The following is a 14,545-nucleotide window of genomic DNA, read 5'->3' on the forward strand; positions in this document are numbered from 1 at the left end:
GATTACACATTTTCAAAATCAGTACATTCCTAAGTCTTTTTATTCCTTTTTGTTTGGTCTTCACTGAAATAAAGTTTATGAGAGCAAGGGAGTCATGTGGCAGATCCATTTTTGGAAATAAGTAATTAAATGTTGGAATGGGAAGTAAAACCTGAAGGCAAAAAAACTGTTTTTTGTTTGTTACAGGATTTGGCTTTTAGTCTTAGAATTTCTGAAAACTCAGTATTTACTTTCATACTGTTCAGCAGCTTTTGGTTAGAAATGCTTCCTTTTCTTTTGTTCAGTTCATCTATTTATGATAAAATTTTATCCCAACAAAACAGGCTTTTAAATATTGTGAAGGAGCGGTAGTGCACTGTCTTCAAGATGACAGATTAATTACCTTCTTTTCCCCTTAAGGGAACCAGTAAGAATTTGAAGACATATTGGTGCTGATAGCTTACCCCTAAGGTCTGTATGTTCTACCAAAAATAATGAAAAAAGGAAATTCAGTCCTGCTGCTGACTCTCAGGATATACAGCTTTGATAATACCAGCCTGTCGTTTCAGATGATAAGATAAAAAATTCACTCAGGAAAGAAAGAAGAAAGCAAATGAAGAGATTTTATCCACAGTGTGTTGCAGCATAACCTGCTGGAGAAATAATGTAGTGATAATGAAAACATAACATCAAGGTACCTTCCGTGGCCGTTCTGCTTTTTCTTTTTTCCTTTCTTGGGAAAGACAATACTTGTTTCAAATGTGAATGTAAAAAGGATGCTTTCTTTTTCTCCTGTCACTCTGTCCTTTACTTCAGGCATGTTTAATTAATTCCACTGAAGAAGCCCTGGGCGGAAATTAGGATACTTTGCGGGAATTTGTGTGTTCTGTTCCCCTTGTCCTAATGTCTGAGGAACCACATCAGCCGACCTGAATGCTCCGTCCTGCCTCCATTCAAACAAATCGCACTTAAATCTTTCCTATAACTGTAGCCAGAGAGCTTAAACCCGATTGCTGTCTTCAAAACTCTTTTTCTTTGCCCTAACACTGTGTTTACGCCTAGTCTATCACTTAAGAATCTGTAATAAATTTATGGAACTTATAACTCTAAGAGGTGATAGATAGTAAATATAAAAGTATGTCAGGGAATTTTTAAATTCTGGAAGGAAATCTCATGATTTCTGGACTGATTGTTGGAAGACCCGGCTTCTCATCCTGTCTCTACTTATAATTGGATATGCTTAAGCATGATTCAGTTTCTTCACCTACAGAATGAGGTTAGAGTATCCATAGCTTCCCCCCCAAAAAATTTTTTTAGTAATATGATTTTTTTAAAGTGAATTCTCACCTAAAATCCTGAGACCCCAAATTATACCCAGTTGGCCTCTATTCTTCACCCCCCGCCCATAGCCTTGGTGTGCCTGCAGGAAATTGTAGGACTCCAAGGAACATAGTTTGAGAACTGCTGGACTAGAGGATCCCTATGGTATCTCCAAAATTTTTCATTTTCTCTACATTACTTATTTTATTGTCTATTTGTAATATCTCACACATTTTAACATTAATGTCATAAGGGTCCCTTTATGCTTCAATATACTATTTTAAATATATTGCCTTCATTGAAATATTTATCCTTGTCTTCTGATTTCCTTTAGTTATTTGGTCAATTATTTTGATCACTCTGTAGTATAGATAAGTATTTTAATCCCATAGCATTTATTTTTGTGGCTCATAGGTGAATTGCATTTTAGTAAAACAAAGGATTCATGGACTAATTCAACCAATATTTATTGAATATCTGCTTTATGACAGAAACTGTGTTAGAACCCAGGATGCACAAATAAATAAACCATTGTTCAAGAATGTCAGTCTGGTGGAGAGTAAGACAGGAAGCACATAGTTAGGATGTCATGTGGTAAGTGCTGAGTTCCAGCCTCATGTATCCAGTCTCCTGACTAACTCATGTGCTTGGATGTCTAATAAGAATATCAGAGGTAGGGACACCTGTGGCTCAGTCGGTTAAGCATCTGCCTTCAACTCAGGTCATGATCCTGGTGTCCTGGGATTGACTCAGCGGGGAGTCTGCTTCTTCCTTTCCCTCTGCCCCTTCCCTCTTGTGTTCTTTCTCTCTTGCTTGCTCACTCTCTCAAATAAATAAAGTATTTTTTTAAAAAAGAAGGGAAAAAAAAAGAATAACAAATGTAATCCATCGAAATCATGGTTCTTGATATATCACAAGCGAAATCATTCAAATCTTTTCCTTCTCAGGTTTTGCTATTTCAGTAAATGGCAGTATCCCTCACCAAGTGGCTCAAGCCAGCAATTTAGGAGTCATTCTTAATTTCTGTCCTTTCCACATCCAGTGCATGAAATACATCAGTTAGTTCTTCTATTACTTCTGTTCTCAAATAGATGTTGACTTATTTTTGGTTCTCTGCCTCACTAGTTCAAGTCACCATTATGTCTCACCTGGTTGCTACAGCAGTCTCATCCTCCCCTCCCCCAACAACACTCCCCTGATTTTCAAATGGTAAGAATTATTAGTTAGTAGATTGGTTTGGCTACTTCAAAAGAGGCAAAAATAGCATGTCCTAGGGAAAAATAGGTGGCTTTCCTTCTTAGTTCAAGCTGGTGGATCCATAGGATTATCCATATGATAATCTCACTGGACACAGAAAAATAATTAATTGAAATTCAACACCCATTTATGAGCAGAACTCTCAGCAAGCTAGAAATAAATACGAGAGAACCTCCTTAAACTGATTAGAGATATCTATAAAAGACATTATATTTAATGGTGAAATTCTGAATGCTCTGACTCTAAGTTTTAGAACAAGGCAAGTATGCTGTTCACATCCTGCACTCTATTCAACATTTGTGGACCAAATAAGACCAAAAAAATCAATAAGACAAAACAAAACAAAAACAAAACAAAAAAAACAACCTAAAGGTTCTCAGACAACGTGATCAACTACATAGAAAATCCTGGGGTGCCTGAGTGGCTCTGTTGGTTAAGTGTCTGACTCTTGTTTTTGGGTCAAGTCATGATCTCAGGGTCATGAGATCAAGCCCCGCATCAGGCTCTGAGCTGGGTGTAAAGCTTGCTTACAATTCTCTCTCTCTCCCTCCCTCTTTAAAAAACACCACCAACAACAAAAACTATGTAGAAAATCCTAAGGAAACTGCAAAAAAACTACTAGAAAAACCAATATAAAAAATCAATCGGATTTTTATATACAACAACAAACAATTTGAAGTTTTAAAATACCATTTAAAACAGGATCAAAATAATGAAAAACCTAGAGATATATATCCAATAAAATATGTTCAACATTTGTATTCTGCAAATTATAAAATCCTACTGAATGAAATCTTAAAAGATTTACATAAATGGAGAGATATACCATGTTCATCAGCTAGAAGACTCAGTATAATTGTGAAGTCTCCCAAAATTGATCTCCGGATTTAATCTGTTGAGAGAAAGAACAGATAAGGCAGTAACTGTAAGGAAGGTCCTGACTGATAAAATCTAGAATAAAGAACAAGTGCGTTATGTGTGAAATTGAAGGGATGGTGTTATTGGTGAGGAGGAATTTCTACTTTTTCTTTTAAGCTGAATATAAGTAAGATCAATAGTAGGACAATACAGGGGTGTTGTTTTTTTTTTTTAATGGACTTTGAAGGAAGCTCTCACTTTTCCTTAAACACTATCAATTGATATCATCTTCTGGTAGTGAGTTGTTGCTAAGTCAGGTGAATCAGAACCTAAAGGACACAAGAGAAGGTCTGAAATAACCTGGTAAGAAATTTGCCAGATTGACAGTGAGAAATGAATAATGAAATTAATGAACAGCATTGAGAGCCTATTTGAGGCTCAAAGTTGCTCCCTCCTTCAATGGGTGGTTATCAGTTAGGATCCAGTCTGGAGCCAGTAATCACACTGTAATTTGAGCAGGTATGGCTTAATATAAAGCATTATTAACCATTTACAAGAGATTTGTGATTTTTTTCTTTTTCTTTTTTTCCCCCCTATTTTTTTTTAAAGATTTTATTTATTTGACAGAGAGACAGCCAGCGAGAGAGGGAACACAAGCNGAGATAGAGACAGCCAGCGAGAGAGGGAACACAAGCAGGGGGAGTGGGAGAGGAAGAAGCAGGCTCATAGCGGAGGAGCCTGATGTGGGGCTCGATCCCATAACGCCGGGATCACGCCCTGAGCTGAAGGCAGACGCTTAACCGCTGTGCCACCCAGGCGCCCCCCCCCCATTTTTAAGAGGGTATAGAAAATAAAGAATATCCTAAAGCTAGGGAACCCAAGGAAGGACCAAACTTGGAAAGGGTTTCCTTTACCAAGTTTGGCGTTGACTTCATTGGAAAAAGTGTGGCTGCAGCCCACTGGTTGGGAGAAGAGCTCACTGGGTTGTCCCAGGCCAGAGCTGTTCCATAGCTATAGAACAACCTCGTTGCATGCAATTATGGACCGAGGCTAGCTAGTTGGGAACCTCCCTCTGGGATGCCAGTGGGTCTAGGCTAATGGGCAAGACAGTGCAAGCAGGAAATCCCCCCTTGGGTTCGACGGGCAGGCAGTCAGGAAATTTCTGGCTAGGATTGGAAAACTGGAAGGTGGACACCATTGGATGGCAGGTGCGCTGCTGGGAGTCATGTGCCACTGGAGGGAGCTAAGATCCTTCCTCCTCTAGGTCCTCCAGCACCATCTACTGACAAAACTGAATATCGTGCCATCTGGCAAGGGAGAAATATTCCTGTATCCCATGTAGACAGTGGAAGGTGCACTTGGAGCTGAGTAGCATTACATTGATAAAGGAAACGGTTCTTAACTTCTACCCTGAGTACTTATTAACAATTTCAGGGATCTTATTTCCTTTTAAGTCACATGTGAGTATATCCACTAATTTTATTAAATGGTGTTATTATTAAATAAAGGAGAAAAAAGTCTTACACATGATGAGTCAGAGGAAGAAAAGATTACGACTCCAACCCAGTTAGAACTCGTGGTCAGGGAGCCTTAGAATATAAGTAGTTTAAAACTGAGTTTGCTGCACTTGGATAAAATGACACATTTTGGCAGAATTTTGCAGTTTACAATTTCACATTCCAGGGTGTGGCCGCTGTACCATTCCGACACAGAATTAGCATCTCTAATTAATGTTATGTAAAACAGAGGCCTGTGAGGCCCAGCCCTAGGAGACAGTTCCTTGGGAGGCAAATAGTATTTTTAGGACCAAACCGGATTTTTCTTTTTAGGGTCCACATGGCACTAAACAGATGGTGATGTGGGTGGCTCCGTGGTTTAAGATCTGAAGCGGTTCATAAAGACACCCAGGCTTGTCCTCGTCCCACCCTAGAAGCGGTGATGGCTATAGGCTGGTCCAGGCGGCTCTGCTGCAGGCTGGTGTCAGCCGTCCCTGTAGGCGGACACTGCTGGGCTCTGCAAGACAGGCAGCGCCCAAGACAGCAGGGTGGCTGGGAACTCAGACTGCTCTAGCCTGCTGGCAACGTTCAGAATTAGCATAACCATGCCTATTTTAATCTGAAAAGGAGCGGAGAACTTTTTTTTCCCCCCATAGCTCTCTTTAGCTCTTAAAGGTATAACAATGTTGAAAGTGCCCTTCCCTCAAAAGGTCCCTTCTTGTAATTGTTCTTTAATATGCCAATCTGTCTGCTGCGTAGGCTGCATTTACCCAGAAACTTGGATTCTGGCTAGTTAATGGGGTTAGGGAGCAAAGAGAAAGTCATTTAACGTGTACTTTTTTTTTCCCTCCAGAAAAACATTATATACATTCTTTCTGATAAAAATCCCTTGCTCCCAACACCTTTATTACCAAATTCATTTTCTAAATTTGATCACAACCCCATTGTTCATACCATTTGTTCTCTGTCAGTATCCTGTTCCATTTTTTAAAATTTATTTGATCTCGTTGTCTTTTTTGATTTATTAAACTAAAAAGCACTCTGAATTCCACATATGTTGGGATTATGTAAATTTAGAAGTTAAAATTTCCTCCAGCAGTTCTGTAATTCCCTCTCTGGTACTTTTATTAAAACTATCGAGCATATTCTTTCTTCTATGTTTGTGCAGTCATTCATACAAATAGTATGTGTTTGTGAGTAATGAGTGTTTCACAAAAAAAAAAAAACAACGTTACAAACATTGCTTTCAACTTGCTGCATTTTGTTTTAACCATTCTCTGGCTGTTACATGTGTATCCCACCTAGTCCTGAAAATTTAGGTTGTTCCCAGTTTTCTACCAACATGGAAGAGCCTGCTGTAGGAACATCCTAGTTTTTACCCAGGACTTTATGCACTTGTACATTATCTCTGCAGAAAATGATTCCTTGAAGACTGCTGGGTGCACCTTGAACCTTTCTGTAGGTTTTGACAAATTATCGTCCCAAAATGTCGGTCCAGTTAATGCTCCCCTTAGCAATGATGCATGTGCCCTCCTACCTCACTTTGATGCCAGTATTACTGATTCTCTCCAGAAGCTGACCTCCCCTTCACCAGGACTGGTTGGGACTTGTCAGTGTTATTGTTTAGCCCATGATTTGCTTTCCTGAGCTAGAACTGTAGCGAAAGAAAAATAATTTTCCCTCTACCCTTCTGAGTTCTTAGCCGAAACCCATGTAATGAGAGACAGGTTAACAAGACAAAAACAAACAAGTTTATTAACATGTACATTTCACATATACATGGAAGATACCCAGAGAAAAAAATGCCTAACTCCCCTAGGTGGCTTAAAATTCAGACTTACATTCATCCTTAATAGGGAAAGGAGAGTTGTAGGCCTCTTAGAGGAGAGTAAATTATTTTCAGGAAAGATAAATAGGCCTTTAAAAGAATGGCGGGGGTTCCTGGGTGGCTCAGTCAGTTGGGTGTCCAACTCTTGATTTCGGCTCGGGTCACAATCTTGGGGTCGTGAGATCGAGTCCCACGTGGGTGTGGAGCCTGCTTAGAGTTCTCTCTCTCCCTCTGCCCCTTCTCCCTTCTCTCTCTCTCTTAAACAAACAAAGAATAGGTGGAAAGTATGATAGTTTGTGCCGAAGTTTGTCTCTGTGTGGTGTCTACCCTCCAGTCCTTTGATAAGAGTCAGTCTTCCATGGCTGATGGAACTTCCTTTCAGGGAGGGGATTTATGAGCATTGACTTCCTTTTGGAGGATTTGTCTTTAGACAGATAACGGACGTTCAGAGAAAACCTTTCCTGGCATTTGCTGTTTTTCAAGTGCCTCAGCTCAGAACAGTCATTCTGCGACTGTCCTGTTTGGTGGTGGCATGTTCTGCTACCCTTCAGAGTGAGCCCAACGAAAGCTTGTTTCCCATCTTAGATAATTTGCTGGTGCAGCATGATTCCCTGGAGACAGTATTCTGATCAGACCTTCTTGTGAGTTACTATGTCAACACCGTGCTTGTAGGGAGGTGTGGGCCATATCACTAAACTAACCAGGGTCAGATTTCTTTATCCTGTGGAATGGGAGATAAAGTTATGGTAGTTTTTTGTTTTTGTTTTTGTTTTCTAAACAGTATACATTTCCAGACAGAACCCTGCTAGATGCCTTTATAACGTGTATAACAATCAGATAACTGTTACCAGTAATTGGCAGTCAAACAAATTCACCACAGCTACAACCACCCACCACAGGAGCAAAATAAATTTGTTATTTTTCCTTTTTTCCCAGATGAATAGAAGCCTCAGATTCATTTCAACTGGACAGAATGAAAAAGCCTTCAAGCTAGCAGCTGTCAATACACCATTTGGGTGGTGGTGGTTGTTTTTTTCCTATAAAGACAACGCAGCATCACTAAAGATAGTTAAAACAGGAGGGGGGGACCTTAGCAACCCCTTTATCTTCATTTTTATGCATGTCCTTCTATTTTTGATCAGTATTTTTCATGGTTGAAATACTTTCACGAACACAATTTTACATTCTGATTTTTTTTTTTTTCACTTTAAGCACGACATTGTAACTATTCCATGTAATAGTTGTGGTTACCGTATGTTAGTTCAGGTAGGAATGGTGCTGGCCTCCCCAAAAAAGACCTTTGCTTCTTTGAATGTCCTACTGGTATTGCTCTTTCTGGGCCCATCAGAGCCTTGCAGAGGGTCTGGGAATGGGAGCCCGGGGAGCGACAAGGCCAAAAAACAGGCGTGATGGCGTCTGCAGTCGCCACAGTAATTCCACTGAGGAATTGGTTGTATGACGCTTCACCAAGCCTTGCTGACTCAAGGGGAAGCCATCTAGCAACCTGAAATTGTGACTTGAGTGTGGCTGGAGGGGTAATCACAGTAATCAGGAGTGAGAGAAAGACAGGCAGGTGAGGAAAAAGGAACGGACAGCTACCTAAACAAGCATTGCAGCTTTTGATTCGAGTTTAGAATATGGGCTGAACTAACCTTTCTTAAATTCAGACTACATTTGAGGTCATTCTTTGAAATTTCTTGTGTTTGTTGTTGTTAATATTGCTCCTTCCTTCGTCCCTCCATCTCTCCCTTGTATTTGCATGCTATCTTCCAATGCCTTTTTGGCAGTAATTTTTTTTTTTCCTAAAAAGTTTAAAACCATGGGGTGCCTGAATGGCGCAGTTGGTTAAGCATCCAACTCTTGGTTTCAACTTGGGCCTTGATCACAGGGCCGTGAGATCGAGCCCCACTTCGGGCTGCAGCCTAAAGTCTGCTTGAGACTCTCTCTCCCTCTGCCCCTCCCCCACCGCCCTAAAATAAATAAATCTTTTTTTTTAAATGATTTTTTATTATATTATGTTAGTCACCATACAGTACATCCTCAGATTCCGATGTAAAGTTCAATGTTCCATTAGTTGCGTATAACACCCAGTGCACCATGCAATACGTGCCCTCCTTACCACCCATCATCACCAGTCTATCCCATTCCCCCACCCCCCTCCCCTCTGAAGTCCTCAGTTTGTTTCTCATAGTCCATAGTCTCTCATGTTTCATTCCCCCTTCTGATTATCCCTCCTTTCTTTATCCCTTTCTTCCCCTACCGATCATCCTAGCTCTTATGTTCCATAGATGAGAGAAATCATATGATAATTGTCTTTCTCTGCTTGACTTATTTCACTTAGCATTATCTCCTCCAGTGCCGTCCATGTTGCAGCAAATGTTGAGAATTCGTTCTTTCTTATAGCTGAGTAATATCCCATTGTATATATGGACCACAGCTTCTTAATCCAGTCATCTGTTGAAGGGCATCTCGGCTCCTTCCACGATTTAGCTGTTGTGGACAATGCTGCCTATGAACATTGGGGTGCATATGGCCCTTCTCTTCACTACGTCTGTATCTTTGGGGTAAACACCCAGTAGTGCAATGGGTGAAACCATAATCTCAAAGGGACTGGAGCCCATCAAAGTGAGTGAGGGAGAATTTGCAGTTTGAAAAAGCATATTCAGTTACCTATTCCTTGTTCCTGTCAAAATACTAAATTACTTATGAAATTTTAAATAACATTTATGGAGCATATGATGATTTTATGTTTAAAAGAGGATATTGAGGGGTGCCTGGTGACTCAGTCAGTGAAGCATCTGCCTTTGGCTCAGGTCATGATCTGAGGGTCCTGAGTAGGGCTCCCTGCTCAGTGGGGAGTCTGCTTCTCCCCTTCCCCCAGACTCTTGTGTGCTCTCTCTCAAATAAATAAAATCTTTAAAAAAAAGTAAAAGAGGATATTGAGTTAGCTAAAGTTTTAAAAGGTCTTTCCTGGTACAAGAGTACAAAATCTCATTTTATGCCAAATTTTCACCTTTTGAGGCTATGTCTCTTTTGAAAGAGTTTAAATTGCCTTTGAGATATAATTGACATTCTGTATTTAAAGTGTACAATAAGTGTTGCCATGTGTATACACCCATGAAACCATCACCACAATCAAGATAGTGTTTCTTCAACCCTCCTTATAATCCCCCATGCCTTCCCTGTACTGCCCCTCCCGACATGCCCAGACGACCAACTGATCTGCTTCCTGTCACTATAGATTAGGTTGTATTTTCTTAAATGTTATATAATTGGAAATATAGAGCTTAGACTCCTTTTTGGGGAGAGGAGTCCTGGTTTTTTCAGGGAGCATAACTATTTTTATATTTCTGTTGTTGGTAGTATCAGTAGTTAACTTTTCTGTTGCTGAATGGTATCCTATTGTGTGGATTTGTTTATTCAGTCACTTGTTGACATTTTGGTTATTTCCAGTTTTGTTGTGTCTGGTTATTACAAATAAAGCTGCTATTAATAAGTCCTTGTATGGCCAGTGTTCCCTTTTTCTTTGGCTGAATACCTAAGAGTGGAAAAGCTGGATCATCTGGTGGGTGTATGTTTAACTTTTTAAAAACCTGCCAATCTGTTTTCCAAAGATGTACCATTTTACATTGCCAGCAGTAGTGTATGAAAGTTCCAGCTCTACATCTTTAATTTTAGACATTTTAATAGGTGTGTACTGATATGTTATAATGGTTTGCCTAGCATTTTCCTAATGACTAATAATATTGAGCATCTTTTCATCTACTTACTTGCCATCCCTGTGTCTTCTTTGGGAAAGTATGTGTTCACATCTTTTGCTCGTTTTTTATTCTTTGTTGTTTTTTTCCCCCAGATCCTTGAGTTTTGAGAGTTCTTAATATATTCTAAATATAGAACTTATCAGATATATGATTTGTGATATTTTCTTCCAGTTTCTGGCTTATCTTTTCATTCTCTTAATGGTTCTTTTGAAGAGCAGAAGTACATAATTTTGATGAAGTCCAAAGAAATGTTGGGCTTTTTCCATGGTCACGAAGATTTTCTTCTGTTTTCTAGAAGGTATAGCTTTAGGTTTTATGGTTGGGTCTCTGATCCATTTTTAATTAATTCTTGAATGTGGTGCCAGGCATACATCAAAGTTCCATATATATATATATATATATATATATAAATGTCCAGTTCGAGTACCGTTTGTGAAAAGACTCCTCTCTCTGCTGAATTGCCTTTTTAACTTTATTGAAAATCAGTTAACCATGTATGTGTCAGTATTAGTATACTATTCCATCTTGATGCCAATACCACATTGTCTTAATTACTGTAATTTTATAATAAGTCATAGTCATATGATTTATATAATTTTATAATAAGTCATAGTCAGGTTATGTAAGTGCTGCAACTCTTTTCTTTTTCAGAGTTGATTGGCTAGTCTAGATCCTTTACATTCCCATGAGAATTTTAAAATCTGCCAGTCAGGGGTGCCTGGGTGGCTCAGTTGGTTAAGCATCTGACTCTTGATTTCAGCTCAGGTCATGATTTCAGAGTCCTGGGATGGAGCCCTGAGTTGGGCTCTGCACTCAGCATGGAGTCTGCTTGGGATTCTCCCTCTCCCTCTCCCCCTCTGCTTGCTAGTGCTGTCTATCTCTCTCTAAAATAATTTTTTAAAAAATCTGCTGGTCAGTTTCCAAAAGAAGCTTGCTGGGTATTTGGGATCATGTTTAATTTATAGATCATTTTGGAGATAATTGGCATTTTAATAATCTTGAGTCTTCCAATACATGAACATAGTCTATCTCTCCATTTATTTAAATCTTCAGTTTCTCCCAGCAATGTTTTCTAGTTTTCAGTGTACAGGTCTTGCATATCTTTTGGCAGTTTTATAACTAGTATTTTTATGCTATTGTAAATTGAAGTTTTTATTGAAAATTCCTGTTGTTTATTGAGAGTGTATAGAAATACAATCAATTTTTGTATCTTGATCTTATATCTTGCAACTTTATTAAATCAACTTATTCTAGTACCTCTTTTGTAGATTCCATAGATATTTTTAAATGTAAATAATCCTGTCATTTGTGAATAGATAGTTTTTCTTCTTCCTTCCAAACAAGTAGTCCTTTTATTTCTTTTCTTCACCCTATTGCACTGGCTAGAACCTCCGAATGGCACTGAATAGAAGTGGCAAGAGTGGAAATCCTTGTTTTTGATCTTAGGAGGAAAGCATTCAGGCTTTGACCATTATGAATGATGCTAGCTTTAGGTTTTTTGCAGACATCCTTTATCAGGTTCAGGATGTTCCTTTTTATTCCTAGTTTGTGGAGAGTTTTTATTAAGAATGGATGTTGGATCTTGTCAAATTTTTTTTTCTTATCTGTTATGATGATCGTATCATCTTGTATCATCTTGGACAAATATATGCTGTTATCTTTATCTGTGCTTCTTTTAAGATTTCTCTTCATCCCTGTTTCAGATAATTTGATTATGATATGTTTTGGTGTACTTTTCATCATGCTTTTCTGCTTAGGATTCATTAAACTTCTTATATGTTAATTTATAATTTTCATCAAATTAGGAAAATTTTGGTCATTGTTTTTAAACATATTTTGTTCTGCCTCCCCCTCCCACCCCTACCCTCCAGAGATTACAATTACATGTCTATTTGACACATTGATTCAGTGGTTGTCACAAGACTCACAGCTATTCTTTTCCCTTTTCTCTTATTTCCCCATTTCAATTCAGAGCATTTTTGTTGCTCTGTCTTTAAGTTTGCTCATCTTTTCTTCTTCACTGTCTAATTAGTCATTTAATCTCACCCAGTGCATTTTTCATCTCACATGTTGTAGATTTTATCTCTAGGAGTTTGGTTGTTTATCTTTTCTATGTCTTTACTTAACATGTGCAGTCTGTAGTCTTTCTTCTAGCTTTTTGATATATGGAAGGCCTACATAATAATTTCCTTTTCTACAAATTCTGCACTATTTGTCATTTCTGGGTCAGTTTTTTTTTTAATTGTTTTTTTCACCTCATTATAGTTTTGTCTTCCTCCTTCTTTGTGTGTCTGGTAATTTTTTATTCAGTGCCATGCAGTGTGAATTTTTTCTTGCCATATTTTGTATATTTTTTGTATTTCAAAACATATTCTTCAGCTTGTTCTATGACATGGTCAAATTACTTGAAATCTTTCCATCATTTCAGGTCTTGCTTTTAGCTTTGATAGCAGGACTCAAGTTACATATAACATATGGTGAGCTTTTCTTCAATACTGAAGCAAGATCGTTCTTAGTATTATAAACATGCCTTGTGAGTTTTGAGGTTTTCTCCTCTAGCTATTGGGAATATGCACTATCCTCAACCCTGTATGAGCTCTGGGCACTGTTTCCTCTAATTGTTTGGGTGATTATTTCCCTAGCATTGGGTAGCCTTTTATATATAGATCAGTACTTAACTGAAGCTCTGTCTGGGTTTTGTTGTTGTTGTTGTTGTTTTTCTTCTTTCCACTGTGACTTAAGAATTTTCTCCAGGCAGTAAATTACAGCAGTCGTAAATTTCATCTTGTTTTTTTCCTGTCTCTCAGGAATCACTGTCCATCATTGCCTGATATTTAAATACTTGAGAGTCATGATTCAATTATTTCATGTTTTCTTTGGTGTTGTAGTTGTTTCAGTCAGGGGGGTAAGTTTGGTCTTTCTTACTTGCACTTGGTCAGAAATTGTGACTATTTCTTCATGCCCCCATGCATTCAGCATGCTGCTAGGTATGTAGTAAGTATTCTTTAAGAGTGACTATAAAGAGTCATATATGTAGATACACATACAAATAATTGGGTACTGTGTAAGTGAAAGAAAAATATGTAACTTACTGAGAGGGTGGGACAGTAAGTAATAAATGTCAGACAGCAGAGCATTTCTGAGCAGGGTTTTCCTGGGATTTCCTGGATTGCTCCATGTCCTGGCCAGTCACTCAGGGCACCAAAGCTTCTGAATTTTACCATCTTCTAGCACTGCCAAATAGCAGCAGTAACATGGGCATGAGCTACTTAATTCTTACTTCTTAACCTGATTGATTAAAGCCAGCAAGAGAGTCATCAAATGATCACAAACCCAGAAGTTCCCAAACACAGGCTCAGATTTACATAGTAAACAAAACCCAAATTCCCTTCTTCCTTTACTCCCTTTATTTCCTCTTTCCAGATTCCTGCCCAGTGCCTCTCTCAGGGAGGTCTTAGCAGGACTCCTGATTTGTTCTTCTATGGATAGATAGATGCCTGCACATCAGTTGTTGTTGAACTAATCTATTTTTCACCGTCTTTCTACTTTGAGTCTTGCTTTTGGACAGTGAATTATTCTTTGCTTACATCTACTTGGTTCTGCCATTTGTTAGAACTTCTTTATATTTTTTTATTTTTCCTATGCCTCTCAAAATTTTATAAGCCCAGAAACTGAGTCAAGTTTAAAGAAAGACATTCTAGAAATCATCAAAGGAAACTACTAGGTTATTTTCCACAGGAGACCTTTTTTCTTTTTCTTTTCAAATGTTACTCTGACATGAGAATGTTCCAGCTTCTGTTCTTCATAAATAACTCCAATCTGGTTGAAACCCAGGTTCTTATCCTATCAACGCACTAGTGTTTTTAAGGAAAGATCTTTCTCTAGAGCGCAGTCTCATTATCCTCGTGTTTTCATTCCTGTTTCTTCTCCTTGATTTACCTTGAGGTAAGAAAAGGTTATTCTGAATTAGGAAAATCTTAGTGTCTGACTATAATAATCACAAACTTTATATAACAAAGTTAATTTGAGGTAACATATAATTAAGA

At 38.4% G+C, this 14,545-nt stretch overlaps 1 protein-coding gene across 3 annotated transcripts in view; it reads left to right on the plus strand.

The window, feature by feature from the left end:
• CDK14 (cyclin dependent kinase 14) overlaps nucleotides 1-14,545 on the plus strand; it is a 546,012-nt gene that overhangs the window by 349,877 nt on the left and 181,590 nt on the right. The gene's annotated exons all lie outside the window — the stretch shown is intronic.

Source organism: Ailuropoda melanoleuca, chromosome 1, assembly GCF_002007445.2.
Source record: "Ailuropoda melanoleuca isolate Jingjing chromosome 1, ASM200744v2, whole genome shotgun sequence".
NCBI classification, from domain to species: Eukaryota; Metazoa; Chordata; class Mammalia; order Carnivora; family Ursidae; genus Ailuropoda; species Ailuropoda melanoleuca.